Source organism: Alosa sapidissima, chromosome 8, assembly GCF_018492685.1.
Source record: "Alosa sapidissima isolate fAloSap1 chromosome 8, fAloSap1.pri, whole genome shotgun sequence".
In the NCBI taxonomy this organism is placed as follows: Eukaryota; Metazoa; Chordata; class Actinopteri; order Clupeiformes; family Clupeidae; genus Alosa; species Alosa sapidissima.
In genome coordinates, this window is record NC_055964.1 from 5,448,685 (window position 1) to 5,464,063 (window position 15,379).

The window sequence follows — 15,379 nt, forward strand, 5'->3', positions numbered from 1 at the left end:
GCTAATCTTCCATGGAGGACTTGGTGTTGGAAAATAGCCAGTCAGCCTCACCGGTGTCCATTTTGACGTCTTTTCTCGCACAACCACTTCCCTGCGATGGGTCTGTCCATTGCCACTTCAAATAAAAGCCTATGTCAGAAGTGGGATTCGAACCCACGCCTCCATTCGGAGACCAGAAATCCCTTGCCTGAGGAAGGCACTTCGCCTTAAGTCTGGCGCCTTAGACCGCTCGGCCATCCTGACTGGCAGAGCTAAAGTGAGACGAGCTGCTCGAAGCTTGTGTTTTTTGCGGAAAAGACTGAGGAGACACATTTTCAGCAGTCCTTTCATTTTCAGTTGAAGCATTTGCTTTCAGGTCACGGAGTGACCAGTTTACCAGGCTGACACAAAAACGGCAAACGCATTTGCGCACGCCAGCTTGCGTGCATGTTTGAGGGGGCACCAGGATTTGAACCTGGGACCTCTTGATCTGCAGTCAAATGCTCTACCACTGAGCTATACCCCCTGCACAGCGAGGTGGACCAGACTGTTGCTTATTTTGTATCACACTGCGGCTGAAACACCCTCAACACTGCTGAACTCAAGCATTTCTTTTACCTTACCTGTCTGACTGTCTTCACTCTCTGGAGTGGCAAAGGCAACGCTCTCAACTGAATGCAATTACACCTTGTGCCAGAATTTTGGGTGGTAGCAAAAATAGTCAGGTCTGTAGTAAAAGAGCAGATTTCATTGTGTTCCGTTGAGTAAAATCAGCTAATCTTCCATGGAGGACTTGGTGTTGGAAAATAGCCAGTCAGCCTCACCGGTGTCCATTTTGACGTCTTTTCTCGCATAACCACTTCCCTGCGATGAGTCTGTCCATTGCCACTTCAAATAAAAGCCTATGTCAGAAGTGGGATTCGAACCCACGCCTCCATTCGGAGACCAGAAATCCCTTGCTCTGAGGAAGGCACGTCGCCTTGAGTCTGGCGCCTTAGACCGCTCGGCCATCCTGTCTGGCAGAGCTAAAGTGAGACGAGCTGCTCGAAGCTTGTGTTTTTTGCGGAGGAGACTGAGGAGACACATTTTCAGCAGTCCTTTCATTTTCAGTTGAAGCATTTGCTTTCAGGTCACGGAGTGACCAGTTTACCAGGCTGTCACAAAATCGGCAAAACAGTTAGGCAAACGCATTTGCGCAGGCCAGTTTGCGTGCATGTTTGAGGGGGCACCAGGATTTGAACCTGGGACCTCTTGATCTGCAGTCAAATGCTCTACCACTGAGCTATACCCCCTGCGCAGCGAGGTGGACCAGACTGTTGCTTATTTTGTATCACACTGCGGCTGAAACGCCCTCAACACTGCTGAACTCAAGCATTTCTTTTACCTGTCTGACTGTCTTCACTCTCTGGAGTGGCAAAGGCACCGCTCTCAACTGAATGCAATTTAACCTTGTGCCAGAATTTTGGGTGGTAGCATAAATAGTCAGGTCAGTAGTAAAAGAGCAGATTTCATTGTGTTCCGTTGAGTAAAATCAGCTAATCTTCCATGGAGGACTTGGTGTTGGGGTCCAGTCAGCCTCACCGGTGTCCATTTTGACGTCTTTTCTCGCACAACCACTTCCCTGCGATGGGTCTGTCCATTGCCACTTCAAATAAAAGCCTATGTCAGAAGTGGGATTCGAACCCACGGCTCCATTCGGAGACCAGAAATCCCTTGCCTGAGGAAGGCACTTCGCCTTGAGTCTGGCGCCTTAGACCGCTCGGCCATCCTGACTGGCAGAGCTAAAGTGAGACGAGCTGCTCGAATCTTGTGTTTTTTGCGGAAAAGACTGAGGAGACACATTTTCAGCAGTCCTTTCATTTTCAGTTGAAGCATTTGCTTTCAGGTCACGGAGTGACCAGTTTACCAGGCTGACACAAAAACGGCAAAGGCATTTGCGCACGCCAGCTTGCGTGCATGTTTGAGGGGGCACCAGGATTTGAACCTGGGACCTCTTGATCTGCAGTCAAATGCTCTACCACTGAGCTATACCCCCTGCACAGGAAGGTGGACCAGACTGTTGCTTATTTTGTATCACACTGCGGCTGAAACGCCCTCAACACTGCTGAACTCAAGCATTTCTTTTACCTGTCTGACTGTCTTCACTCTCTGGAGTGGCAAAGGCACCGCTCTCAACTGAATGCAATTACACCTTGTGCCAGAATTTTGGGTGGTAGCAAAAATAGTCAGGTCTGTAGTAAAAGAGATTTCATTGTGTTCCGTTGAGTAAAATCAGCTAATCTTCCATGGAGGACTTGGTGTTGGAAAATAGCCAGTCAGCCTCACCGGTGTCCATTTTGACGTCTTTTCTCGCACAACCACTTCCCTGCGATGGGTCTGTCCATTGCCACTTCAAATAAAAGCCTATGTCAGAAGTGGGATTCGAACCCACGCCTCCATTCGGAGACCAGAAATCCCTTGCCTGAGGAAGGCACTTCGCCTTAAGTCTGGCGCCTTAGACCGCTCGGCCATCCTGACTGGCAGAGCTAAAGTGAGACGAGCTGCTCGAAGCTTGTGTTTTTTGCGGAAAAGACTGAGGAGACACATTTTCAGCAGTCCTTTCATTTTCAGTTGAAGCATTTGCTTTCAGGTCACGGAGTGACCAGTTTACCAGGCTGACACAAAAACGGCAAACGCATTTGCACACGCCAGCTTGCGTGCATGTTTGAGGGGGCACCAGGATTTGAACCTGGGACCTCTTGATCTGCAGTCAAATGCTCTACCACTGAGCTATACCCCCTGCACAGCGAGGTGGACCAGACTGTTGCTTATTTTGTATCACACTGCGGCTGAAACACCCTCAACACTGCTGAACTCAAGCATTTCTTTTACCTTACCTGTCTGACTGTCTTCACTCTCTGGAGTGGCAAAGGCAACGCTCTCAACTGAATGCAATTACACCTTGTGCCAGAATTTTGGGTGGTAGCAAAAATAGTCAGGTCTGTAGTAAAAGAGCAGATTTCATTGTGTTCCGTTGAGTAAAATCAGCTAATCTTCCATGGAGGACTTGGTGTTGGAAAATAGCCAGTCAGCCTCACCGGTGTCCATTTTGACGTCTTTTCTCGCATAACCACTTCCCTGCGATGGGTCTGTCCATTGCCACTTCAAATAAAAGCCTATGTCAGAAGTGGGATTCGAACCCACGCCTCCATTCGGAGACCAGAAATCCCTTGCTCTGAGGAAGGCACGTCGCCTTGAGTCTGGCGCCTTAGACCGCTCGGCCATCCTGTCTGGCAGAGCTAAAGTGAGACGAGCTGCTCGAAGCTTGTGTTTTTTGCGGAGGAGACTGAGGAGACACATTTTCAGCAGTCCTTTCATTTTCAGTTGAAGCATTTGCTTTCAGGTCACGGAGTGACCAGTTTACCAGGCTGTCACAAAATCGGCAAAACAGTTAGGCAAACGCATTTGCGCAGGCCAGTTTGCGTGCATGTTTGAGGGGGCACCAGGATTTGAACCTGGGACCTCTTGATCTGCAGTCAAATGCTCTACCACTGAGCTATACCCCCTGCGCAGCGAGGTGGACCAGACTGTTGCTTATTTTGTATCACACTGCGGCTGAAACGCCCTCAACACTGCTGAACTCAAGCATTTCTTTTACCTGTCTGACTGTCTTCACTCTCTGGAGTGGCAAAGGCACCGCTCTCAACTGAATGCAATTTAACCTTGTGCCAGAATTTTTGGTGGTAGCATAAATAGTCAGGTCAGTAGTAAAAGAGCAGATTTCATTGTGTTCCGTTGAGTAAAATCAGCTAATCTTCCATGGAGGACTTGGTGTTGGGGTCCAGTCAGCCTCACCGGTGTCCATTTTGACGTCTTTTCTCGCACAACCACTTCCCTGCGATGGGTCTGTCCATTGCCACTTCAAATAAAAGCCTATGTCAGAAGTGGGATTCGAACCCACGGCTCCATTCGGAGACCAGAAATCCCTTGCCTGAGGAAGGCACTTCGCCTTGAGTCTGGCGCCTTAGACCGCTCGGCCATCCTGACTGGCAGAGCTAAAGTGAGACGAGCTGCTCGAATCTTGTGTTTTTTGCGGAAAAGACTGAGGAGACACATTTTCAGCAGTCCTTTCATTTTCAGTTGAAGCATTTGCTTTCAGGTCACGGAGTGACCAGTTTACCAGGCTGACACAAAAACGGCAAAGGCATTTGCGCACGCCAGCTTGCGTGCATGTTTGAGGGGGCACCAGGATTTGAACCTGGGACCTCTTGATCTGCAGTCAAATGCTCTACCACTGAGCTATACCCCCTGCACAGGAAGGTGGACCAGACTGTTGCTTATTTTGTATCACACTGCGGCTGAAACGCCCTCAACACTGCTGAACTCAAGCATTTCTTTTACCTGTCTGACTGTCTTCACTCTCTGGAGTGGCAAAGGCACCGCTCTCAACTGAATGCAATTACACCTTGTGCCAGAATTTTGGGTGGTAGCAAAAATAGTCAGGTCTGTAGTAAAAGAGATTTCATTGTGTTCCGTTGAGTAAAATCAGCTAATCTTCCATGGAGGACTTGGTGTTGGAAAATAGCCAGTCAGCCTCACCGGTGTCCATTTTGACGTCTTTTCTCGCACAACCACTTCCCTGCGATGGGTCTGTCCATTGCCACTTCAAATAAAAGCCTATGTCAGAAGTGGGATTCGAACCCACGCCTCCATTCGGAGACCAGAAATCCCTTGCCTGAGGAAGGCACTTCGCCTTAAGTCTGGCGCCTTAGACCCCTCGGCCATCCTGACTGGCAGAGCTAAAGTGAGACGAGCTGCTCGAAGCTTGTGTTTTTTGCGGAAAAGACTGAGGAGACACATTTTCAGCAGTCCTTTCATTTTCAGTTGAAGCATTTGCTTTCAGGTCACGGAGTGACCAGTTTACCAGGCTGACACAAAAACGGCAAACGCATTTGCGCACGCCAGCTTGCGTGCATGTTTGAGGGGGCACCAGGATTTGAACCTGGGACCTCTTGATCTGCAGTCAAATGCTCTACCACTGAGCTATACCCCCTGCACAGCGAGGTGGACCAGACTGTTGCTTATTTTGTATCACACTGCGGCTGAAACACCCTCAACACTGCTGAACTCAAGCATTTCTTTTACCTTACCTGTCTGACTGTCTTCACTCTCTGGAGTGGCAAAGGCAACGCTCTCAACTGAATGCAATTACACCTTGTGCCAGAATTTTGGGTGGTAGCAAAAATAGTCAGGTCTGTAGTAAAAGAGCAGATTTCATTGTGTTCCGTTGAGTAAAATCAGCTAATCTTCCATGGAGGACTTGGTGTTGGAAAATAGCCAGTCAGCCTCACCGGTGTCCATTTTGACGTCTTTTCTCGCATAACCACTTCCCTGCGATGAGTCTGTCCATTGCCACTTCAAATAAAAGCCTATGTCAGAAGTGGGATTCGAACCCACGCCTCCATTCGGAGACCAGAAATCCCTTGCTCTGAGGAAGGCACGTCGCCTTGAGTCTGGCGCCTTAGACCGCTCGGCCATCCTGTCTGGCAGAGCTAAAGTGAGACGAGCTGCTCGAAGCTTGTGTTTTTTGCGGAGGAGACTGAGGAGACACATTTTCAGCAGTCCTTTCATTTTCAGTTGAAGCATTTGCTTTCAGGTCACGGAGTGACCAGTTTACCAGGCTGTCACAAAATCGGCAAAACAGTTAGGCAAACGCATTTGCGCAGGCCAGTTTGCGTGCATGTTTGAGGGGGCACCAGGATTTGAACCTGGGACCTCTTGATCTGCAGTCAAATGCTCTACCACTGAGCTATACCCCCTGCGCAGCGAGGTGGACCAGACTGTTGCTTATTTTGTATCACACTGCGGCTGAAACGCCCTCAACACTGCTGAACTCAAGCATTTCTTTTACCTGTCTGACTGTCTTCACTCTCTGGAGTGGCAAAGGCACCGCTCTCAACTGAATGCAATTTAACCTTGTGCCAGAATTTTGGGTGGTAGCATAAATAGTCAGGTCAGTAGTAAAAGAGCAGATTTCATTGTGTTCCGTTGAGTAAAATCAGCTAATCTTCCATGGAGGACTTGGTGTTGGGGTCCAGTCAGCCTCACCGGTGTCCATTTTGACGTCTTTTCTCGCACAACCACTTCCCTGCGATGGGTCTGTCCATTGCCACTTCAAATAAAAGCCTATGTCAGAAGTGGGATTCGAACCCACGGCTCCATTCGGAGACCAGAAATCCCTTGCCTGAGGAAGGCACTTCGCCTTGAGTCTGGCGCCTTAGACCGCTCGGCCATCCTGACTGGCAGAGCTAAAGTGAGACGAGCTGCTCGAATCTTGTGTTTTTTGCGGAAAAGACTGAGGAGACACATTTTCAGCAGTCCTTTCATTTTCAGTTGAAGCATTTGCTTTCAGGTCACGGAGTGACCAGTTTACCAGGCTGACACAAAAACGGCAAAGGCATTTGCGCACGCCAGCTTGCGTGCATGTTTGAGGGGGCACCAGGATTTGAACCTGGGACCTCTTGATCTGCAGTCAAATGCTCTACCACTGAGCTATACCCCCTGCACAGGAAGGTGGACCAGACTGTTGCTTATTTTGTATCACACTGCGGCTGAAACGCCCTCAACACTGCTGAACTCAAGCATTTCTTTTACCTGTCTGACTGTCTTCACTCTCTGGAGTGGCAAAGGCACCGCTCTCAACTGAATGCAATTACACCTTGTGCCAGAATTTTGGGTGGTAGCAAAAATAGTCAGGTCTGTAGTAAAAGAGATTTCATTGTGTTCCGTTGAGTAAAATCAGCTAATCTTCCATGGAGGACTTGGTGTTGGAAAATAGCCAGTCAGCCTCACCGGTGTCCATTTTGACGTCTTTTCTCGCACAACCACTTCCCTGCGATGGGTCTGTCCATTGCCACTTCAAATAAAAGCCTATGTCAGAAGTGGGATTCGAACCCACGCCTCCATTCGGAGACCAGAAATCCCTTGCCTGAGGAAGGCACTTCGCCTTAAGTCTGGCGCCTTAGACCGCTCGGCCATCCTGACTGGCAGAGCTAAAGTGAGACGAGCTGCTCGAAGCTTGTGTTTTTTGCGGAAAAGACTGAGGAGACACATTTTCAGCAGTCCTTTCATTTTCAGTTGAAGCATTTGCTTTCAGGTCACGGAGTGACCAGTTTACCAGGCTGACACAAAAACGGCAAACGCATTTGCACACGCCAGCTTGCGTGCATGTTTGAGGGGGCACCAGGATTTGAACCTGGGACCTCTTGATCTGCAGTCAAATGCTCTACCACTGAGCTATACCCCCTGCACAGCGAGGTGGACCAGACTGTTGCTTATTTTGTATCACACTGCGGCTGAAACACCCTCAACACTGCTGAACTCAAGCATTTCTTTTACCTTACCTGTCTGACTGTCTTCACTCTCTGGAGTGGCAAAGGCAACGCTCTCAACTGAATGCAATTACACCTTGTGCCAGAATTTTGGGTGGTAGCAAAAATAGTCAGGTCTGTAGTAAAAGAGCAGATTTCATTGTGTTCCGTTGAGTAAAATCAGCTAATCTTCCATGGAGGACTTGGTGTTGGAAAATAGCCAGTCAGCCTCACCGGTGTCCATTTTGACGTCTTTTCTCGCATAACCACTTCCCTGCGATGGGTCTGTCCATTGCCACTTCAAATAAAAGCCTATGTCAGAAGTGGGATTCGAACCCACGCCTCCATTCGGAGACCAGAAATCCCTTGCTCTGAGGAAGGCACGTCGCCTTGAGTCTGGCGCCTTAGACCGCTCGGCCATCCTGTCTGGCAGAGCTAAAGTGAGACGAGCTGCTCGAAGCTTGTGTTTTTTGCGGAGGAGACTGAGGAGACACATTTTCAGCAGTCCTTTCATTTTCAGTTGAAGCATTTGCTTTCAGGTCACGGAGTGACCAGTTTACCAGGCTGTCACAAAATCGGCAAAACAGTTAGGCAAACGCATTTGCGCAGGCCAGTTTGCGTGCATGTTTGAGGGGGCACCAGGATTTGAACCTGGGACCTCTTGATCTGCAGTCAAATGCTCTACCACTGAGCTATACCCCCTGCGCAGCGAGGTGGACCAGACTGTTGCTTATTTTGTATCACACTGCGGCTGAAACGCCCTCAACACTGCTGAACTCAAGCATTTCTTTTACCTGTCTGACTGTCTTCACTCTCTGGAGTGGCAAAGGCACCGCTCTCAACTGAATGCAATTTAACCTTGTGCCAGAATTTTGGGTGGTAGCATAAATAGTCAGGTCAGTAGTAAAAGAGCAGATTTCATTGTGTTCCGTTGAGTAAAATCAGCTAATCTTCCATGGAGGACTTGGTGTTGGAGTCCAGTCAGCCTCACCGGTGTCCATTTTGACGTCTTTTCTCGCACAACCACTTCCCTGCGATGGGTCTGTCCATTGCCACTTCAAATAAAAGCCTATGTCAGAAGTGGGATTCGAACCCACGGCTCCATTCGGAGACCAGAAATCCCTTGCCTGAGGAAGGCACTTCGCCTTGAGTCTGGCGCCTTAGACCGCTCGGCCATCCTGACTGGCAGAGCTAAAGTGAGACGAGCTGCTCGAATCTTGTGTTTTTTGCGGAAAAGACTGAGGAGACACATTTTCAGCAGTCCTTTCATTTTCAGTTGAAGCATTTGCTTTCAGGTCACGGAGTGACCAGTTTACCAGGCTGACACAAAAACGGCAAAGGCATTTGCGCACGCCAGCTTGCGTGCATGTTTGAGGGGGCACCAGGATTTGAACCTGGGACCTCTTGATCTGCAGTCAAATGCTCTACCACTGAGCTATACCCCCTGCACAGGAAGGTGGACCAGACTGTTGCTTATTTTGTATCACACTGCGGCTGAAACGCCCTGAACACTGCTGAACTCAAGCATTTCTTTTACCTGTCTGACTGTCTTCACTCTCTGGAGTGGCAAAGGCACCGCTCTCAACTGAATGCAATTACACCTTGTGCCAGAATTTTGGGTGGTAGCAAAAATAGTCAGGTCTGTAGTAAAAGAGATTTCATTGTGTTCCGTTGAGTAAAATCAGCTAATCTTCCATGGAGGACTTGGTGTTGGAAAATAGCCAGTCAGCCTCACCGGTGTCCATTTTGACGTCTTTTCTCGCACAACCACTTCCCTGCGATGGGTCTGTCCATTGCCACTTCAAATAAAAGCCTATGTCAGAAGTGGGATTCGAACCCACGCCTCCATTCGGAGACCAGAAATCCCTTGCCTGAGGAAGGCACTTCGCCTTAAGTCTGGCGCCTTAGACCGCTCGGCCATCCTGACTGGCAGAGCTAAAGTGAGACGAGCTGCTCGAAGCTTGTGTTTTTTGCGGAAAAGACTGAGGAGACACATTTTCAGCAGTCCTTTCATTTTCAGTTGAAGCATTTGCTTTCAGGTCACGGAGTGACCAGTTTACCAGGCTGACACAAAAACGGCAAACGCATTTGCGCACGCCAGCTTGCGTGCATGTTTGAGGGGGCACCAGGATTTGAACCTGGGACCTCTTGATCTACAGTCAAATGCTCTACCACTGAGCTATACCCCCTGCACAGCGAGGTGGACCAGACTGTTGCTTATTTTGTATCACACTGCGGCTGAAACGCCCTCAACACTGCTGAACTCAAGCATTTCTTTTACCTGTCTGACTGTCTTCACTCTCTGGAGTGGCAAAGGCACCGCTCTCAACTGAATGCAATTAAACCTTGTGCCAAAATTTTGGGTGGTAGCAAAAATAGTCAGGTCTGTAGTAAAAGAGCAGATTTCATTGTGTTCCGTTGAGTAAAATCAGCTAATCTTCCATGGAGGACTTGGTGTTGGAAAATAGCCAGTCAGCCTCACCGGTGTCCATTTTGACGTCTTTTCTCGCACAACCACTTCCCTGCGATGGGTCTGTCCATTGCCACTTCAAATAAAAGCCTATGTCAGAAGTGGGATTCAAACCCACGCCTCCATTCGGAGACCAGAAATCCCTTGCCTGAGGAAGCCACTTCGCCTTGAGTCTGGCGCCTTAGACCGCTCGGCCATCCTGACTGGCAGAGCTAAAGTGAGACGAGCTGCTCGAAGCTTGTGTTTTTTGCGGAAAAGACTGAGGAGACACATTTTCAGCAGTCCTTTCATTTTCAGTTGAAGCATTTGCTTTCAGGTCACGGAGTGACCAGTTTACCAGGCTGACACAAAAACGGCAAACGCATTTGCGCACGCCAGCTTGCGTGCATGTTTGAGAGGGCACCAGGATTTGAACCTGGGACCTCTTGATCTGCAGTCAAATGCTCTACCACTGAGCTATACCCCCTGCACAGCGAGGTGGACCAGACTGTTGCTTATTTTGTATCACACTGCGGCTGAAACGCCCTCAACACTGCTGAACTCAAGCATTTCTTTTAGCTGTCTGACTGTCTTCACTCTCTGGAGTGGCAAAGGCACCGCTCTCAACTGAATGCAATTTAACCTTGTGCCAGAATTTTGGGTGGTAGCAAAAATAGTCAGGTCAGTAGTAAAAGAGCAGATTTCATTGTGTTCCGTTGAGTAAAATCAGCTAATCTTCCATGGAGGACTTGGTGTTGTGGTCCAGTCAGCCTCACCGGTGTCCATTTTGACGTCTTTTCTCGCACAACCACTTCCCTGCGATGGGTCTGTCCATTGCCACTTCAAATAAAAGCCTATGTCAGAAGTGGGATTCGAACCCACGCCTCCATTCGGAGACCAGAAATGCCTTGCCTGAGGAAGGCACGTCGCCTTGAGTCTGGCGCCTTAGACCGCTCGGCCATCCTGACTGGCAGAGCTAAAGGGAGACGAGCTGCTCGAAGCTTGTGTTTTTTGCGGAAAAGACTGAGGAGACACATTTTCAGCAGTCCTTTCATTTTCAGTTGAAGCATTTGCTTTCAGGTCACGGAGTGACCAATTTACCAGGCTGTCAAAAAAACGGCAAAACAGTTGGGCAAACGCATTTGCGCAGGCCAGTTTGTGTGCATGTTTGAGGGGGCACCAGGATTTGAACCTGGGACCTCTTGATCTGCAGTCAAATGCTCTACCACTGAGCTATACCCCCTGCACAGCGAGGTGGACCAGACTGTTGCTTATTTTGTATCACACTGCGGCTGAAACGCCCTCAACACTGCTGAACTCAAGCATTTCTTTTACCTGTCTGACTGTCTTCACTCTCTGGAGTGGCAAAGGCACCGCTCTCAACTGAATGCAATTACACCTTGTGCCAGAATTTTGGGTGGTAGCAAAAATAGTCAGGTCTGTAGTAAAAGAGATTTCATTGTGTTCCGTTGAGTAAAATCAGCTAATCTTCCATGGAGGACTTGGTGTTGGAAAATAGCCAGTCAGCCTCACCGGTGTCCATTTTGACGTCTTTTCTCGCACAACCACTTCCCTGCGATGGGTCTGTCCATTGCCACTTCAAATAAAAGCCTATGTCAGAAGTGGGATTCGAACCCACAAATCCCTTGCCTGGGGAAGACACTTCACCTTGAGTCTGGCGCCTTAGACCGCTCGGCCATCCTGACTGGCAGAGCTAAAGTGAGACGAGCTGCTCGAAGCTTGTGTTTTTTGCGGAGGAGACTGAGGAGACACATTTTCAGCAGTCCTTTCATTTTCAGTTGAAGCATTTGCTTTCAGGTCACGGAGTGACCAGTTTACCAGGCTGTCACAAAATCGGCAAAACAGTTAGGCAAACGCATTTGCGCAGGCCAGTTTGCGTGCATGTTTGAGGGGGCACCAGGATTTGAACCTGGGACCTCTTGATCTGCAGTCAAATGCTCTACCACTGAGCTATACCCCCTGCACAGGAAGGTGGACCAGACTGTTGCTTATTTTGTATCACACTGCGGCTGAAACGCCCTCAACACTGCTGAACTCAAGCATTTCTTTTACCTGTCTGACTGTCTTCACTCTCTGGAGTGGCAAAGGCACCGCTCTCAACTGAATGCAATTACACCTTGTGCCAGAATTTTGGGTGGTAGCAAAAATAGTCAGGTCTGTAGTAAAAGAGATTTCATTGTGTTCCGTTGAGTAAAATCAGCTAATCTTCCATGGAGGACTTGGTGTTGGAAAATAGCCAGTCAGCCTCACCGGTGTCCATTTTGACGTCTTTTCTCGCACAACCACTTCCCTGCGATGGGTCTGTCCATTGCCACTTCAAATAAAAGCTTATGTCAGAAGTGGGATTCGAACCCACGCCTCCATTCGGAGACCAGAAATCCCTTGCCTGGGGAAGGCACTTCGCCTTGAGTCTGGCGCCTTAGACCGCTCGGCCATCCTGACTGGCAGAGCTAAAGTGAGACGAGCTGCTCGAAGCTTGTGTTTTTTGCGGAGGAGACTGAGGAGACACATTTTCAGCAGTCCTTTCATTTTCAGTTGAAGCATTTGCTTTCAGGTCACGGAGTGACCAGTTTACCAGGCTGACACAAAAACGGCAAACGCATTTGCGCACGCCAGCTTGCGTGCATGTTTGAGGGGGCACCAGGATTTGAACCTGGGACCTCTTGATCTGCAGTCAAATGCTCTACCACTGAGCTATACCCCCTGCACAGCGAGGTGGACCAGACTGTTGCTTATTTTGTATCACACTGCGGCTGAAACACCCTCAACACTGCTGAACTCAAGCATTTATTTTACCTTACCTGTCTGACTGTCTTCACTCTCTGGAGTGGCAAAGGCAACGCTCTCAACTGAATGCAATTACACCTTGTGCCAGAATTTTGGGTGGTAGCATAAATAGTCAGGTCTGTAGTAAAAGAGCAGATTTCATTGTGTTCCGTTGAGTAAAATCAGCTAATCTTCCATGGAGGACTTGGTGTTGGAAAATAGCCAGTCAGCCTCACCGGTGTCCATTTTGACGTCTTTTCTCGCATAACCACTTCCCTGCGATGGGTCTGTCCATTGCCACTTCAAATAAAAGCCTATGTCAGAAGTGGGATTCGAACCCACGCCTCCATTCGGAGACCAGAAATCCCTTGCCTGAGGAAGGCACGTCGCCTTGAGTCTGGCGCCTTAGACCGCTCGGCCATCCTGACTGGCAGAGCTAAAGTGAGACGAGCTGCTCGAAGCTTGTGTTTTTTGCGGAGGAGACTGAGGAGACACATTTTCAGCAGTCCTTTCATTTTCAGTTGAAGCATTTGCTTTCAGGTCACGGAGTGACCAGTTTACCAGGCTGACACAAAAACGGCAAACGAATTTGCGCACGCCAGCTTGCGTGCATGTTTGAGGGGGCACCAGGATTTGAACCTGGGACCTCTTGATCTGCAGTCAAATGCTCTACCACTGAGCTATACCCCCTGCACAGGGAGGTGGACCAGACTGTTGCTTATTTTGTATCACACTGCGGCTGAAACGCCCTCAACACTGCTGAACTCAAGCATTTCTTTTACCTGTCTGACTGTCTTCACTCTCTGGAGTGGCAAAGGCACCGCTCTCAACTGAATGCAATTACACCTTGTGCCAGAATTTTGGGTGGTAGCAAAAATAGTCAGGTCTGTAGTAAAAGAGATTTCATTGTGTTCCGTTGAGTAAAATCAGCTAATCTTCCATGGAGGACTTGGTGTTGGAAAATAGCCAGTCAGCCTCACCGGTGTCCATTTTGACGTCTTTTCTCGCACAACCACTTCCCTGCGATGGGTCTGTCCATTGCCACTTCAAATAAAAGCCTATGTCAGAAGTGGGATTCGAACCCACGCCTCCATTCAGAGACCAGAAATCCCTTGCCTGGGGAAGGCACTTCGCCTTGAGTCTGGCACCTTAGACCGCTCGGCCATCCTGACTGGCAGAGCTAAAGTGAGACGAGCTGCTCGAAGCTTGTGTTTTTTGCGGAGGAGACTGAGGAGACACATTTTCAGCAGTCCTTTCATTTTCAGTTGAAGCATTTGCTTTCAGGTCACGGAGTGACCAGTTTACCAGGCTGTCAAAAAAACGGCAAAACAGTTGGGCAAACGCATTTGCGCAGGCCAGTTTGTGTGCATGTTTGAGGGGGCACCAGGATTTGAACCTGGGACCTCTTGATCTGCAGTCAAATGCTCTACCACTGAGCTATACCCCCTGCACAGCGAGGTGGACCAGACTGTTGCTTATTTTGTATCACACTGCGGCTGAAACGCCCTCAACACTGCTGAACTCAAGCATTTCTTTTACCTGTCTGACTGTCTTCACTCTCTGGAGTGGCAAAGGCACCGCTCTCAACTGAATGCAATTACACCTTGTGCCAGAATTTTGGGTGGTAGCAAAAATAGTCAGGTCTGTAGTAAAAGAGATTTCATTGTGTTCCGTTGAGTAAAATCAGCTAATCTTCCATGGAGGACTTGGTGTTGGAAAATAGCCAGTCAGCCTCACCGGTGTCCATTTTGACGTCTTTTCTCGCACAACCACTTCCCTGCGATGGGTCTGTCCATTGCCACTTCAAATAAAAGCCTATGTCAGAAGTGGGATTCGAACCCACGCCTCCATTCGGAGACCAGAAATCCCTTGCCTGGGGAAGGCACTTCGCCTTGAGTCTGGCGCCTTAGACCGCTCGGCCATCCTGACTGGCAGAGCTAAAGTGAGACGAGCTGCTCGAAGCTTGTGTTTTTTGCGGAGGAGACTGAGGAGACACATTTTCAGCAGTCCTTTCATTTTCAGTTGAAGCATTTGCTTTCAGGTCACGGAGTGACCAGTTTACCAGGCTGTCACAAAATCGGCAAAACAGTTAGGCAAACGCATTTGCGCAGGCCAGTTTGCGTGCATGTTTGAGGGGGCACCAGGATTTGAACCTGGGACCTCTTGATCTGCAGTCAAATGCTCTACCACTGAGCTATACCCCCTGCACAGCGAGGTGGACCAGACTGTTGCTTATTTTGTATCACACTGCGGCTGAAACGCCCTCAACACTGCTGAACTCAAGCATTTCTTTTACCTGTCTGACTGTCTTCACTCTCTGGAGTGGCAAAGGCACCGCTCTCAACTGAATGCAATTAAACCTTGTGCCAAAATTTTGGGTGGTAGCAAAAATAGTCAGGTCTGTAGTAAAAGAGCAGATTTCATTGTGTTCCGTTGAGTAAAATCAGCTAATCTTCCATGGAGGACTTGGTGTTGGAAAATAGCCAGTCAGCCTCAACGGTGTCCATTTTGACGTCTTTTCTCGCACAACCACTTCCCTGCGATGGGTCTGTCCATTGCCACTTCAAGTAAAAGCCTATGTCAGAAGTGGGATTCGAACCCACGCCTCCATTCGGAGACCAGAAATCCCTTGCCTGAGGAAGGCCCTTCGCCTTGAGTCTGGCGCCTTAGACCGCTCGGCCATCCTGACTGGCAGAGCTAGAGTGAGACGAGCTGCTCGAAGCTTGTGTTTTTTGCGGAGGAGACTGAGGAGACACATTTTCAGCAGTCCTTTCATTTTCAGTTGAAGCATTTGCTTTCAGGTCACGGAGTGACC

The 15,379-nt window shown here is 49.1% G+C and overlaps 11 non-coding genes across 11 annotated transcripts; all 11 read right to left on the reverse strand.

Annotated features, from left to right (window-relative positions):
- Positions 1 to 132: 132 nt before the first annotated feature.
- On the reverse strand, positions 133 to 243 carry trnal-uaa. Its single transcript has 2 exons — positions 206 to 243; positions 133 to 178 (listed from the first exon to the last, which is right to left on the reverse strand). It is a non-coding gene; the product is annotated as a tRNA-Leu (tRNA).
- A 2,142-nt stretch (positions 244 to 2,385) lies between these two features.
- On the reverse strand, positions 2,386 to 2,496 carry trnal-uaa. The gene is made up of 2 exons: positions 2,459 to 2,496; positions 2,386 to 2,431 (listed from the first exon to the last, which is right to left on the reverse strand). It is a non-coding gene; the product is annotated as a tRNA-Leu (tRNA).
- Positions 2,497 to 4,638: 2,142 nt separating this feature from the next.
- On the reverse strand, positions 4,639 to 4,749 carry trnal-uaa. The gene is made up of 2 exons: positions 4,712 to 4,749; positions 4,639 to 4,684 (listed from the first exon to the last, which is right to left on the reverse strand). It is a non-coding gene; the product is annotated as a tRNA-Leu (tRNA).
- A 2,142-nt stretch (positions 4,750 to 6,891) lies between these two features.
- trnal-uaa lies at positions 6,892 to 7,002 on the reverse strand. The gene is made up of 2 exons: positions 6,965 to 7,002; positions 6,892 to 6,937 (listed from the first exon to the last, which is right to left on the reverse strand). It is a non-coding gene; the product is annotated as a tRNA-Leu (tRNA).
- A 2,142-nt stretch (positions 7,003 to 9,144) lies between these two features.
- trnal-uaa lies at positions 9,145 to 9,255 on the reverse strand. The gene is made up of 2 exons: positions 9,218 to 9,255; positions 9,145 to 9,190 (listed from the first exon to the last, which is right to left on the reverse strand). It is a non-coding gene; the product is annotated as a tRNA-Leu (tRNA).
- Positions 9,256 to 9,445: 190 nt separating this feature from the next.
- On the reverse strand, positions 9,446 to 9,517 carry trnay-gua. The gene has a single exon. It is a non-coding gene; the product is annotated as a tRNA-Tyr (tRNA).
- Positions 9,518 to 10,634: 1,117 nt separating this feature from the next.
- trnal-caa lies at positions 10,635 to 10,745 on the reverse strand. The gene is made up of 2 exons: positions 10,708 to 10,745; positions 10,635 to 10,680 (listed from the first exon to the last, which is right to left on the reverse strand). It is a non-coding gene; the product is annotated as a tRNA-Leu (tRNA).
- Positions 10,746 to 12,129: 1,384 nt separating this feature from the next.
- Positions 12,130 to 12,240, reverse strand: trnal-caa. Its single transcript has 2 exons — positions 12,203 to 12,240; positions 12,130 to 12,175 (listed from the first exon to the last, which is right to left on the reverse strand). It is a non-coding gene; the product is annotated as a tRNA-Leu (tRNA).
- A 641-nt stretch (positions 12,241 to 12,881) lies between these two features.
- trnal-caa lies at positions 12,882 to 12,992 on the reverse strand. Its single transcript has 2 exons — positions 12,955 to 12,992; positions 12,882 to 12,927 (listed from the first exon to the last, which is right to left on the reverse strand). It is a non-coding gene; the product is annotated as a tRNA-Leu (tRNA).
- Positions 12,993 to 14,382: 1,390 nt separating this feature from the next.
- Positions 14,383 to 14,493, reverse strand: trnal-caa. Its single transcript has 2 exons — positions 14,456 to 14,493; positions 14,383 to 14,428 (listed from the first exon to the last, which is right to left on the reverse strand). It is a non-coding gene; the product is annotated as a tRNA-Leu (tRNA).
- Positions 14,494 to 15,142: 649 nt separating this feature from the next.
- trnal-caa lies at positions 15,143 to 15,253 on the reverse strand. Its single transcript has 2 exons — positions 15,216 to 15,253; positions 15,143 to 15,188 (listed from the first exon to the last, which is right to left on the reverse strand). It is a non-coding gene; the product is annotated as a tRNA-Leu (tRNA).
- Positions 15,254 to 15,379: the final 126 nt, after the last annotated feature.